The sequence below is a fragment of the Pleurodeles waltl genome, chromosome 1_1, assembly GCF_031143425.1.
Source record: "Pleurodeles waltl isolate 20211129_DDA chromosome 1_1, aPleWal1.hap1.20221129, whole genome shotgun sequence".
NCBI classification, from domain to species: domain Eukaryota; kingdom Metazoa; phylum Chordata; class Amphibia; order Caudata; family Salamandridae; genus Pleurodeles; species Pleurodeles waltl.
The window spans coordinates 288,739,235-288,752,976 of NC_090436.1; positions in this window are offsets into that span (position 1 = coordinate 288,739,235).

A 13,742-nucleotide genomic window follows, 5' to 3' on the forward strand; every position below is an offset into this window, starting at 1 on the left:
AACATGGAATAGAAGCACAATGTAGGAAAGTAGCCTCTTTCTAGCATGGTAACCCCCTGTTTGTGAGTGTGTGTCAGTGTGGTTTCACTGTGTCACTGGGATCCTGCTAGCCAGGACCCCAGTGCTCATATATAAAAACCTATATGTCAGTGTGTTTTGCCTGTCTCATAGTTTGTGGCCTAATGTGTATGCCTGTGTAGTGCCAGCTGTGTCACCGAGGCTCTGCTAATCAGAACATCAGTGCTAAAGCTATCTCTGCTTTTAAATTTGTCACTGTAGGTCAGTGACTTCATTTACCAATTTCAATTGGCATACTGGACCCCCCTTATAAGTCCCTAGTATATGGCACCTAGGTAACCAGGGCATTCGGGTTCCAGGAGATCCGTATAGGCTGCAGCATTTCTTTTGCCACCCATAGGGAGCTCAGATGAACCCTTACACAGGACTGCCATAGCAGCCTACATGAAATAGTGCACGTACTATTTCACAGCCACTTTCACTGCACTTAAGTAACTTATAAGTCACCTATATGTCTAACCTTCCCTTGCTGAAGGTTAGGTGCAAAGTTACTAAGTGTGAAAGCACCCTTGCACTAGCAAAGGTACCCCCACATAGTTCAGGGCCATTTTCCCGGATTTGTGAGTGCGGGGACGCCATTACACGTGGGCACTACATGTAGGTCAATACCTATATGTAGCTTCACATTGGTAACTCCGAATATGGCCATGTAACCTGTCTAAGATCAAGGAATTGTCCCCCCATTACAAATCTGGTATTGGGGAGCCAATTCCATGCATCCTGGGGGCACCACCATGGACCCCCAGTACTGCCAAACCAGCTCTCTGACGCAAGCACTGCAGCTACAGCTGCTGCCACCTCACAGACAGGGTTCTGTCCTTCTGGGTTCTGGGCAGCCCAGTCCCAGGAAGGCAGAACAAAGCAGTTACTCTAAGAGCAGGGTGTTACACCCTCTCTCTCTGGAAATAGGTGTTACAGGCTGGGGAGGGGTAGCCTCCCCCAGCCCTTGGAAACGCTTTGAAGGGCACAGATGGTGCCCTCCTTGCATAAACCAGTCTACACCGGTTCAGGGACCCCTTCTCCCCTGCTCTGGTGGGAAACTGGACAAAGGAAAGGGGAGTGACCACTCCCCTGTCCATCACCACCCCAGGGGTGGTGCCCAGAACTTCTCCAGTGTGTCCCAGTCTTCAGCCATCTTGCTTTGCAAGATGTGGGGGCACTCTGGAGGGCTCTGAGTGGCCAGTGCCAGCAGGTGACGTCAGAGACCCCTCCTGATAGGTCCATACCTGATAAGGTAGCCAATCCCTCTCTCAGGGCTATTTAGGATCTCTCCTGTGGGTTCTCTTCAGATTCTGCTTGCAAGTGTCCTTCAGGAATCCTCTGCACCAACTTCAGACTCTTCTGACCTCGGACCAACCGCAGCCTCCCCCAAGAAACGCTGTAACTGCAACAAAGTGTCTACAAGAGATATTCTTTTTCAGCAACCTGAGCTCCAAGTCAGCAACTACAACAGCTTCCATGGTGTGCATGCTCTGGGGACTCCCTGTCTTCATCCTGCACCAGAAGGACCGAAGAAATCTCCCATGGAGTGACAGAGTCACTCCCCTGCTCCAAGCAGGCACCTTCCAAAACAACGACCAGTACCCTGGGACTCCCCTTACAGAGTATGGACATCATCGACATAGACTGTCCTGAGGTCCTGCTGACGCAATTTGGAGGAGGTAAGACCTTGCTTCCCCAAGAACGACAGTACCTCTGTGTACTGCATCTTCTTCGCCTCCTGAGGCCTCTGTGCACTCCTTGTGAAATTCCTTCATGCACAGCCTGGCCCATGTCCCCAGCACTCCATCCTGCGACACACAACTCGCTGATCAGTTCTCCGGTGGCATGAGACCTTCTTTTGTTGTGCTGCATCAACCACATTTTGCACCTCCTTTGAACCCATATCCTGTGACTCCTCGGGGTACTGGCTGGTATCCTGAGGGCTTTCTAAAGTGCTGAGAGCCCCCTCTTCCTTCTCACACAGAGTTGAAGTCCCCAGATCCCTCCTGGGCCGATCCAGCACCATCTTGATGCAAAATGCATTTTTGGCGCAGCCAAGGTTTGTTGGCAACTTCCAACACAAAATCTCATCTGCAACAATCTTCACGCCATGAGACATCTTTTGCATTATGCAGGAACCTGCTGGCATCTTCCTAGGGTGCAATTTTGCAGACTTTGACCAACCATGGACTCTTCTTTTGCACCCTCTTCTGAGTTGACAGGGGCTCCTGTCCTTCCTGGAACTTCTTTTGACTTCTGGACTTGGTACCCTTCCTTTGCAGGTCTTCAGGTCCAATAATCCAGCAGTTGTTCTTTGCAGACTTGGTTGGCTGCTGCAAAATCCCAAAAACGTGGTGTAGTGTGTCCTAAGGAAACTTGCAGTACTTTACGCCTGCTTTTCTGGGCTCTGGCATGGTGTAATTTACTTACCTTTACTGTATTCTTACTCTCTCAGCGATTCTGCATACACTACACTTGTCTAGGGGGGAATTCGTGATTCACATTCCACTTTCTTAGCATATGGTTTGTGTTGCCACCAGACCCATTTTCTCTCATTGCATTCAATAGCATTTCCTATTGTTTGCATTGTTCCATGACTCTTTACTTGTCTAATTTTAGTGTCTAGTGTATATATTGTGTATAATACGTACCTCCAGAAGGAGTATTGTCTCTGAGATATTTTTGTACTGTATCACCCAAATAAATACCTTTATTTTTTTAACACTGAGTATTGTCTTTACTTGTGTATAAGCACTGTATAACTATAAGTGATATTGCATGAGCTTTGCATGTCCGCTAGTTCAGCCTAAGCTGCTCTGCTATAGCTACCCCTATCAGCATAAGCTGCTAGAACACTACTACTTCACTAATAAGGGATAATTGGACCTGGTATAAGGTGTAAGTACCCAAGGTACCCACTACAAACCAGGCCAGCCTTATACACACAATCATTGTGAACACTCACAAACTCTACTGGGTGGAAATTGGTCTGATGAAGAATGCAAACTGCACTTCAACTGCCTGTAACTTCTGGTGGGGTCTTTCATGGTGAAATGTATGACAAAAGACACAGTGACAAAGAACATGGTAGCAGATTGGAATCCAGGGTATATGCAGGATTTCTTCAATGGTATGCTGGACTAGTGGAGTGTTCAAGAGCTTGATGTCCTAGTAGGGACCTAGTGAGGTAGACTTCTTTGCCTTTTGTTTGACACATCAGCTGCTGAAATACTACAGTAGGTGTTTGAATGCGTACGTCCTTGGGTAGGATGTTTTCCTTCAAGACAGGGTAAGGGCCTCAATTATGCCTTTGCAACCCTTATGATGAATATGGGAGTGAGAGCTCAAGTGAGGGGTACTCAGCAAATCTTACCAGGGTTGTTAGCTCAGGTTTGTTTTTCATTTCTGATGGGATTTTTTATTCAATCCTTTTGCTACACTCTTAGAAAATTCTAATAAACTGTTGGGGCAATTACACTAGTAGATTTTGGTGCTATGTTTTTGCCTTATAATATTGAGTTTACAAGGATTATCCTTTTAGGATCAGGAATATAGTTATCTCTGTAGCAGAATTACTGCAATGGGAGCTTGTATATCTTCTGATATTTGCTTGATATTTTATTTCGGTGACCTATTTACTGATCTTTTCACCTGGGAAGACAATCAATAAATAGTGCTTTTCTTCTAGGACAGATGCCCAGTCTGGGCCAGAGCCAGGTAACAGTGTAAAGGAGTGGCTGCGGAGGTTCCTCTTCCACTTAGGGCTAGGTGGGTCAGTGTTGCACAAATAGATAGGCTGGTTACAGTTGTGCTATATAAGGTGGCGCTGAAGGAGGTCATGTCACTCTTAGTCTGCCTTCTCCTTCAGTTCCTCAAACACAGAAAGGATCCAGATATGGTTGTTTATTTTTCCCACTGTGCGCCTCTTCAAATAGTAAGGGCTCTGGTGCGCAAGGGTTTTCACACTTCGGTCACAAACCTGTTTGGGTCCCGACCATACTCTCCTGTTACTCCCTTGAGAGTCAATAAAACTTTAAGAAAGTGTAAACGTATAGCACTCAGCAGAAAGGTAAACCTACCCTTTTGATCTTGTAGGGCATTGCTGATGTCATTATACTTTATAAGGACTGCATGAGGCCTTTGAGCGTTGTAAGGCCATATAATATATGGTAACCTATATATATATATATATATTTCCTGCAGTACCAATTCATAGTATACAGCACTTAGGTCTGCCTGGACCCATTGAGTATTTCCAATCAATTTCAGACTTCGGACCTCCATGGCGGCTCAGATCTTGATAGCTACACTCTACTCAGGCAACCTGTATAAATAGGTGGAATGAGAGTGTTATTATACAATGTGGGGGTATACCTGTGGATTATAGACTGGACTTCTCTCTCCGGAAAGCTGTTAACAACGCCTGGAAAGCCAGCTGGTGCTACTTGTGGTGGAGCATCCTGAAACCCTGCTGATGCAGGACCAGGCATAGGTCCCTTGGACCTCATTCCTAAGTAAATACTAAGAAGAAGAGAGAGGAATTATGTTGTTTAGATGCCTTTGAGCGAAGTAGAGATGCCTTCCTCTGGAATACATACACTCTACGCTGCCTAGCACACTGCCTACCGTCCATTCATGTGGTTGAAAATGCTGGTTGTTCAGATGGTTTAAGTGTATTTTCTTCCACTGATTGGAAGTCAGGAAGGTATCAAGGAGTATGATGATGACCTATAGGATTAGGAATCCAGGACTAAGTGGATCTTGGCACCAAGGGTCAGTAGCTAAACAGTCACAGTCAAATGCCCCAAATGCAAAAAATGGTTACCGCTTAGACATGTTGAAAATGGAGGATATGTATCATCTCAGTTCCTCGGAATGACCATTGTTAGGCAAGATGGCCCAGTATTTTGGACAGTGCATTTGTAAACCCCAGGACAAGGAGGCGAGGGGTCGTCTTTGGGCATAATCCCTTAGGTGCTCCTTGGAGGGCAAGGTGGTGTTTCAAAACAGAAGGCAAAGTTCTTCAAGAAAGAAGGGTATTAGCAGATTTTGGCAAGAATGCCATATTAAGGTGTTCTCCTAATCCCTTACTAATGTGCTTGACGTAGCTGAATAGGCCAAAGAGTCCAGTAACCTTAAATGAACTCAGATGTTGACAGGCTAGCCTCAGCACTCCTCGTGCTTCCAAGTTAATGTGAACTGTGCGTTATCAACTGATGCTGCCTGTTCAGAAATGCATGACCCAAATTTAGGGAATCTGCTACCTTAAAGGCCAGGCTGACTGCCAAATGGGGTCCCTTATGGAAATACTTCTTTAGGGGAATTAGCAATTTTGCTGCCACTTTCACATATTTCAAAAAGATGCAGATTTCCATCAGAACATATTTGGATGTTTTTTTTTGTGTAGGGCCCCGTCGACACATGGAGCACTCAACCACTTATTCCACCCTAGAGATTCAGAGTGGCTGATCCAGAAAAGATTTGGTGCATCTTTCCCACTGGAGAGATGCTTTGGCCACAGACATGGAGTCAAAGTCAGAGGCACACCAAATGAGCCGTGTTGATACTCTGGTAGGGATGATCTCTTCTTCCAGACTAAGACTCAGAGGTAGACTGGCAGAATTCAGACATGAGTGGTGCAGTTATACAATGGATACCTGGGTGCCACAGACAATTATTGGGTTATAATTATAATTTTACAGTTCCACAGGTCAGCCACAAAAGCAATGAGCATTCATGCAGGCAAACTATTGTCAAATCTCATCTATGCTGAAGTTCCGTTTCTATGCAGGCTAATGATGAACATTCTGGGGTTTGTGATAGATTCTATCTCAGGTGCCATTGTTTTCCCTTGGAAGAAATGGAAGAATATCACGAGGGAGCTGAAGAAGTCTCTCCTCGAGGACCAGATTTCAATATTCCATCTGTGCAGGTTAGTGGGCTTGCTAGATTGATCTTTCCAGGCAATTTTAACTGGTCTGCTTCATAATGGCATTATCAAAGGCTTCATTTGCGCATTATCAAAGGCTGAAGGCGGCTCACCCATGGAAATGTCTCACATATTTGGAATAGATTTCTCAGTCTCAGGAGGCCCAGATAGAGATTCAGTGATGGTTGCATCACATGGAAACATGGAATAGAAGCACAATGTAGGAAAGTAGCCTCTTTCTAGCATGGTTACCCCCTGTTTGTGAGTGTGTGTCAGTGTGGTTTCACTGTGTCACTGGGATCCTGCTAGCCAGGACCCCAGTGCTCATATATAAAAACCTATATGTCAGTGTGTTTTGCCTGTCTCATAGTTTGTGGCCTAATGTGTATGCCTGTGTAGTGCAAGCTGTGTCACCGAGGCTCTGCTAATCAGAACCTCGGTGCTAAAGCTCTCTCTGCTTTTAAATTTGTCACTGTAGGCCAGTGACTTCATTTACCAATTTCAATTGGCATACTGGACCACTCTTATAAGCCCCTAGTATATGGCACCTAGGTAACCAGGGCATTCGGGTTCCAGGAGATCCGTATGGGCTGCAGCATTTCTTTTGCCACCCATAGGGAGCTCAGATGAACCCTTACACAGGACTGCCATAGCAGCCTGCATGAAATAGTGCACGTACTATTTCACAGCCAGTTTCACTGCACTTAAGTAACTTATAAGTCACCTATATGTCTAACCTTCCCTTGCTGAAGGTTAGGTGCAAAGTTACTAAGTGTGAAAGCACCCTTGCACTAGCAAAGGTACCCCCACATAGTTCAGGGCCATTTCCCCGGATTTGTGAGTGCGGGGACGCCATTACACGTGGGCACTACATATAGGTCAATACCTATATGTAGCTTCACAATGGTAACTCCGAATATGGCCATGTAACCTGTCTAAGATCAAGGAATTGTCCCCCCATTACAAATCTGGTATTGGGGAGCCAATTCCATGCATCCTGGGGGCACCACCATGGACCCCCAGTACTGCCAAACCAGCTCTCTGAGGCAAGCACTGCAGCTACAGCTGCTGCCACCTCACAGACAGGGTTCTGCCCTTCTGGGTTCTGGGCAGCCCAGTCTCAGGAAGGCAGAACAAAGCAGTTACTCTAAGAGCAGGGTGTTACACCCTCTCTCTTTGGAAATAGGTGTTACAGGCTGGGGAGGTGTAGCCTCCCCCAGCCCTTGGAAACGCTTTGAAGGGCACAGATGGTGCCCTCCTTGCATAAACCAGTCTACACCGGTTCAGGGACCCCTTCTCCCCTGCTCTGGTGGGAAACTGGACAAAGGAAAGGGGAGTGACCACTCCCCTGTCCATCACCACCCCAGGGGTGGTGCCCAGAGCTTCTCCAGTGTGTCCCAGTCTTCAGCCATCTTGCTTTGCAAGTTGTGGGGGCACTCTGGAGGGCTCTGAGTGGCCAGTGCCAGCAGGTGACGTCAGAGACCCCTCCTGATAGGTCCATACCTGATAAGGTAGCCAATCCCCCTCTCAGGGCTATTTAAGATCTCTCCTGTGGGTTCTCTTCAGATTCTGCTTGCAAGTGTCCTTCAGGAATCCTCTGCACCAACTTCAGACTCTTCTGACCTCGGATCAACCGCAGCCTCCCCCAAGAAACGCTGTAACTGCAACAAAGTGTCTACAAGAGATATTCTTTTTCAGCAACCTGAGCTCCAAGTCAGCAACTACAACAGCTTCCATGGTGTGCATGCTCTGGGGACTCCCTGTCTTCATCCTGCACCAGAAGGACCGAAAAAATCTCCCATGGAGTGACAGAGTCACTCCCCTGCTCCAAGCAGGCACCTTCCAAAACAATGACCAGTACCCTGGGACTCCCCTTACAGAGTATGGACATCATCGGCATAGACTGTCCTGAGGTCCTGCTGACGCAATTTGGAGGAGGTAAGACCTTGCCTTCCCCAAGAACGACAGTACCTCTGTGTACTGCATCTTCTTCGCCTCCTGAGGCCTCTGTGCACTCCTTGTGAAATTCCTTCATGCACAGCCTGGCCCATGTCCCCAGCACTCCATCCTGCGACACACAACTCGCTGATCAGTTCTCCGGTGGCATGAGACCTTCTTTTGTTGTGCTGCATCAACCACATTTTGCACCTCCTTTGAACCCATATCCTGTATCTCCTCGGGGTACTGGCTGGTATCCTGAGGGCTTTCTAAAGTGCTGAGAGCCCCCTCTTCCTTCTCACACAGAGTTGAAGTCCCCAGATCCCTCCTGGGCCCATCCAGCACCATCTTGATGCAAAATGCATTTTTGGCGCAGCCAAGGCTTGTTGGCAACTTCTAACACAAAATCTCATCTGCAACAATCTTCACACCATGAGACATCTTTTGCATTATGCAGGAACCCGCTGGCATCTTCCTAGGGTGCAATTTTGCAGACTTTGACCAACCATGGACTCTTCTTTTGCACCCTCTTCTGAGTTGACAGGGGCTCCTGTCCTTCCTGGAACTTCTTTTGACTTCTGGACTTGGTACCCTTCCTTTGCAGTTCTTCAGGTCCAATAATCCAGCAGTTGTTCTTTGCAGACTTGGTTGGCTGCTGCAAAATCCCAAAAACGAGGTGTAGTGTGTCATAAGGAAACTTGCAGTACTTTACTCCTGCTTTTCTGGGCTCTGGGATGGTGTAATTTACTTACCTTTACTGTATTCTTACTCTCCCAGCGATTCTGCACACACTACACTTGTCTAGGGGGGAATTCGTGATTCACATTCCACTTTCTTAGCATATGGTTTGTGTTGCCACCAGACCCATTTTCTTTCATTGCATTCAATAGCATTTCCTATTGTTTGCATTGTTCCATGACTCTTTACTTGTCTAATTTTAGTGTCTAGTGTATATATTGTGTATAATACGTACCTCCAGAAGGAGTATTGTCTCTGAGATATTTTTGTACTGTATCACCCAAATAAATACCTTTATTTTTTTAACACTGAGTATTGTCTTTACTTGTGTATAAGCACTGTATAACTATAAGTGATATTGCATGAGCTTTGCATGTCTCCTAGTTCAGCCTAAGCTGCTCTGCTATAGCTACCCCTATCAGCATAAGCTGCTAGAACACTACTACTTCACTAATAAGGGATAACTGGACCTGGTATAAGGTGTAAGTACCCAAGGTACCCACTACAAACCAGGCCAGCCTTCTACACACAATCTTTGTGAACACTCACAAACTCTACTGGGTGGAAATTGGTCTGATGAAGAATGCAAACTGCACTTCAACTGCCTGTAACTTCTGGTGGGGTCTTTCATGGTGAAATGTATGACAAAAGAGACGGTGACAAAGAACATGGTAGCAGATTGGAATCCAGGGTATATGCAGGATTTCTTCAATGGTATGCTGGACTCGAGGAGTGTTCAAGAGCTTGATGTCCTAGTAGGGACCTAGTGAGGTAGACTTCTTTGCCTTTTGTTTGACACATCAGCTGCTGAAATACTACAGTAGGTGTTTGAATGCGTACGTCCTGGGGTAGGATGCTTTCCTTCAAGACAGGGTAAGGGCCTCAATTATGGCTTTGCAACCCTTATGATGAATATGGGAGTGAGAGCTCAAGTGAGGGGTACTCAGCAAATCTTACCAGGGTTGTTAGCTCAGGTTTGTTTTTCATTTCTGATGGTATTTTTTATTCAATCCTTTTGCTACACTCTTAGAAAATTCTCATAAACTGTTGGGGCAATTACACTAGTAGATTTTGGTGACATGTTTTTGCCTTATAATATTGAGTTTACAAGGATTTGTGATGCCTGGGCTTTAAATCTGTGAGCCTGGTCAGGAAAGCATATTCACACAGTACAGATCAGCAAGATGACAGTGGTCCCACTGGTATATGGAACAGGGTCTGGATGCAGTGGGGGGAGAACTTGATCATACTTTAGATTACATAATTGTTCTTTTAAGTCTGCATTTAACATCTTCCTGTTGGAGGCTCCAGTGGGAGAATATCCAATGATTGGTAAGTTTCTGAGATCAGCACTATTTAGGCCATGGGAATGCATGCCATCACATACTCAATATGTTTTGTTGTCATGTGTGGAAAACAAATTTCTGTTCAGAAGTAAAGTTCTGCCAGAAGGAATGTTCTGCTAGCTAGCCATCCATTATTTCTTGCATGTGGGTTTTTGATGTGCTGTCACTGGATGTGTCAAGCAGGTTATTTACTATGCCTGAGTGGAATGCACAGAGTTGCCCTACACAGAACTTCTAGAGGAGGCTAAAAAACTCTTCCATGCTACGCAGAGTTCCATGAGCGGGTGGAGTTCTCCATCACGCCTGTTTGCTTTGCATTTGAAATCGAGCACAATGCAGAGTACACACTCACATTGTAATGGGCCACAAGGATCCAGGCCGGACTGGAAGTTCCCTGGGGGTGCTTCTCATTGTGCCGACGTAGAGGTCAAACGTCTACATCATGCCTGCTCTATGGAGCAGGGGGCTGGCCACACCAAAGGGGAAGACGGCGACAGGTAGAAGAAGGCGGTCGGCAGGAAAATGGGTGCATGGAGGAAGAGGTCAGAGATGCGAAACAGGAGACAATCAGATATACAGAGGAGGAGGAGGGCGGAGACGTGAAGGAGGAGAACGAAGACAGCGGAGGAGAGATGACAAGCACAGAGGAAATTGGGGCTGGGCGGCAGGGAACATTAAATTGGACCTTCCATCCAGAAGACTGAGGAAGAGAGCACGTGAAGGAGCCGGGCACGTTCCAGGAGGAACGTGGCCTCGCCTAGTACAGGGCACGAACTGGTGAAGGGGAAGGGGAAGGAAGGACCACAAAAGGGCACAAAAGAGGGGAGCACTAATTGTTCTTTGTGTGCACTTAAAGATTCCTGAAAACAACTGGAAATACAACTGAGGAAAGGCACTGGGTGAAAAGAAACACAGTACCAATTTAAGAGAAAGATAAGATCACATAAAGAGAAGGTATTTTAAAGGTCAGAAATATAGAGAGAGATAGGACATCAGACTAAGGAAATAGGAAAGAGTCATGTAGACACTAACAGAATCACACACAGGAAAAACAAGAAAGAAGACAGAGAAGAGAAAGAAAAGCCAGACAGGAAAAAAGCAATACCTACCATAGGGGCAAATGTACCTTGTTTAAAAACGGGCTTCTTGTTTTTCTCTCCCTCTCCCAGTGGACGTTCTTATGGATCCTTGAGGCTCCAACCTGCAAGAAAAGAAAATAAGGAACAGGAAAAACCAAAAAGAAGAATACAGTTTACAAACAAGTTGAAATAGAAAAATAGTACAAAGAAAGAGACATGTATTGGAAAAGACAAATAAGGAGTGAAATCTGTAAACCCATTTTTGCGTAATCTCGTATCCATTTGTACTTACCTATCACACACTTTCAAAATGGCGCTCAAAAAGCACTGTGCAGTTCGCATGGGAGTGGCCATCTTGTTTTTCTCTCTGTTTATGGCGCTGGGCCTTCAGCTTTTCAAGTTTCAATCATCCAACCTCAATATTTGTAATCCTCCACCCTTACACTTGATCTACTGCTATTTTTTATTTATTGATTTATTGTATTAGTGTGTCTTTTTGTGTCTGATTATTTTTATGTTGTTTTAATTTTTAAAGTTTTTGTAACTTTTTGAATATTTGTTATTTTTACCTTATTTCTTCCTTCCTTTTTCTCCTGTTTCTTTTCTTCTCTTCTTGACTCTACCCCAGTACCCTCCCAAGCACCATGGCAGAGCAGGTCAACAGCGGCTGCCTGCTTTGTGGGCTGCGGCACCATCATGGGATGCACCGTCAGCTAATGTTCAGTGAGGAGGAGGTGGCAGCACTGTTTTTTTATGTGCAGCACTACCACTCCTCCGTGCTGGCAGTAGGCGGCAGGCCTGGGAACAGTTATCCCCTGCTGGAGCATTGGCAGTGCTGGGCTATGGTGCTCCAGTTGACCAGAGCTGCCACCCAGATCCAGGGCACCACCCAGCAGCTGACCCACCACTGAAAGGATATCATTGACCAAGAACAGGACCTGATCGACCTGCTAGGCGACGAGATCCTGGGGCTTTGTGAGTATATTTGTATTGCATTTGTGTTCTGCAATACTAACTTGTTTTCTCAATAGCATGCAGCTTCCACTCAGAGATAAGTTATGTTTAGTTTACGTTAAGAATATCATACATTATGATCAAGTCAAAGCTAGGCAAGTGCTCGGGGCTACATCACTGTGTTCGTAGGTAGGCACTCACTCACTTTGGCTGATTATTTAAGAAGCCATTGCAATGCAGACTCCTCTGTCCTCCTGTCTCTGCAGCAAATTTGTGATATCAGTGAGATAGCATTCTCTGTGACTTGATGTAGCTTGTGCAGGCCCAAGCAATTTCACAGTGATGCAAGTATGTATGCCTTGCAAACAAGGGAGACTGAGTTGGTCCATCAAGGGGCTTGAGGAATGGGAATAGAATGAAAGATTGTTCATTCCAATGCATTAGTTCCAAATGTAGTTTTTGTTAACCCCTTCGCAGGCCTTTTTTTGGCTATTTGGAGATGTTTGCATTTAGGGCCTCATAACCTTTTGTCCACATAGGCTACCCCATGCCAAATGTGCATCCTTTTTTTCCAACATCCCAGGGATTCTAGAGGTACCCAGAGTTTGTGGGTTTTCCTGAAGGAGACGAAGAAATTTGCCAAAATACAGCAACAAGTTTTTTTTTTTTTTAATATGAGAAAAAAGGGTTGCAGAAGAAGGCTTGTGGTGTTTTCCCCTGAAAATGGCATCAACAAAGGGTCTGCGGTGCTAAAATCACCAGCTTCCCAGCTTTCAGGAACAGGCAGACTTTAATCAGAAAATCCAATTTTTCAACACAAGTTTGCCATTTTACTGGGACATGCCCCATGTTTACTATTTTTTGTGCTTTCATCCTTGTTCAGTAAGTGACACAAATGCTAAAAAAAAGTAGACAAAATTCTGAATTCAGCAAGGGGTAAATTGTGCAGATCCTGCAAGGTTTTCCTACAGAAAATAACAGCTGAAATAAAGAAAATATTGAAATTGAGGTAAAAAAACAGCCTCAACGTTTTACTTTGTAACTTTTTCTGGCAATGTTAAACTTTTGAAAGCAATATACCGTTACGTCTGCTGGACTCTTCTGGTTGCTGGGATATATAGGGCTTGTAGGTTGATCAAGAATCCTAGGTACCCAGAGCCAATAAATGAGCTGCACCTTGCAATGGGTTTTTATTCTATACAGGGTATACAGCAATTCATTAGGTGAAATATAAAGAGTGAAAAATAGGTATCAAGAAAACCTTTGTATTTCCAAAATGGCCACAAGATAAGATGTTGAGAAGCAGTGTTTATTTGCACATCTCTGAATTCCGGGGTGCCCATACTAGCATGTGAATGACATGATATTTCTCAAATAGACGTCTTTTTTACGGTTGTGTGTCGGAACAACGCAGGTCTTTAGCACGCCTGCCTTAAGAATGCGGCCCAAACTACGAATGCGTCTCTCCAACGCATTCTTTTACAACGCAAGTCATTACAATGACTTGCCTTGGGGAAAGCGCTGAACTTTGGAATAGTATAGTTTACTATTCCAACTCCAGTCAGCGCCACATTAGGGAAAGTGTTGGACTTAAAGTCTAACATCAGTCCAACAACACTTTCCTTAAGGCAAGTCATTGTAATGACTTGAGTGATAAAGGAATGCATTGTAGAGACGCATTCGTGGTTCAGGCCACGT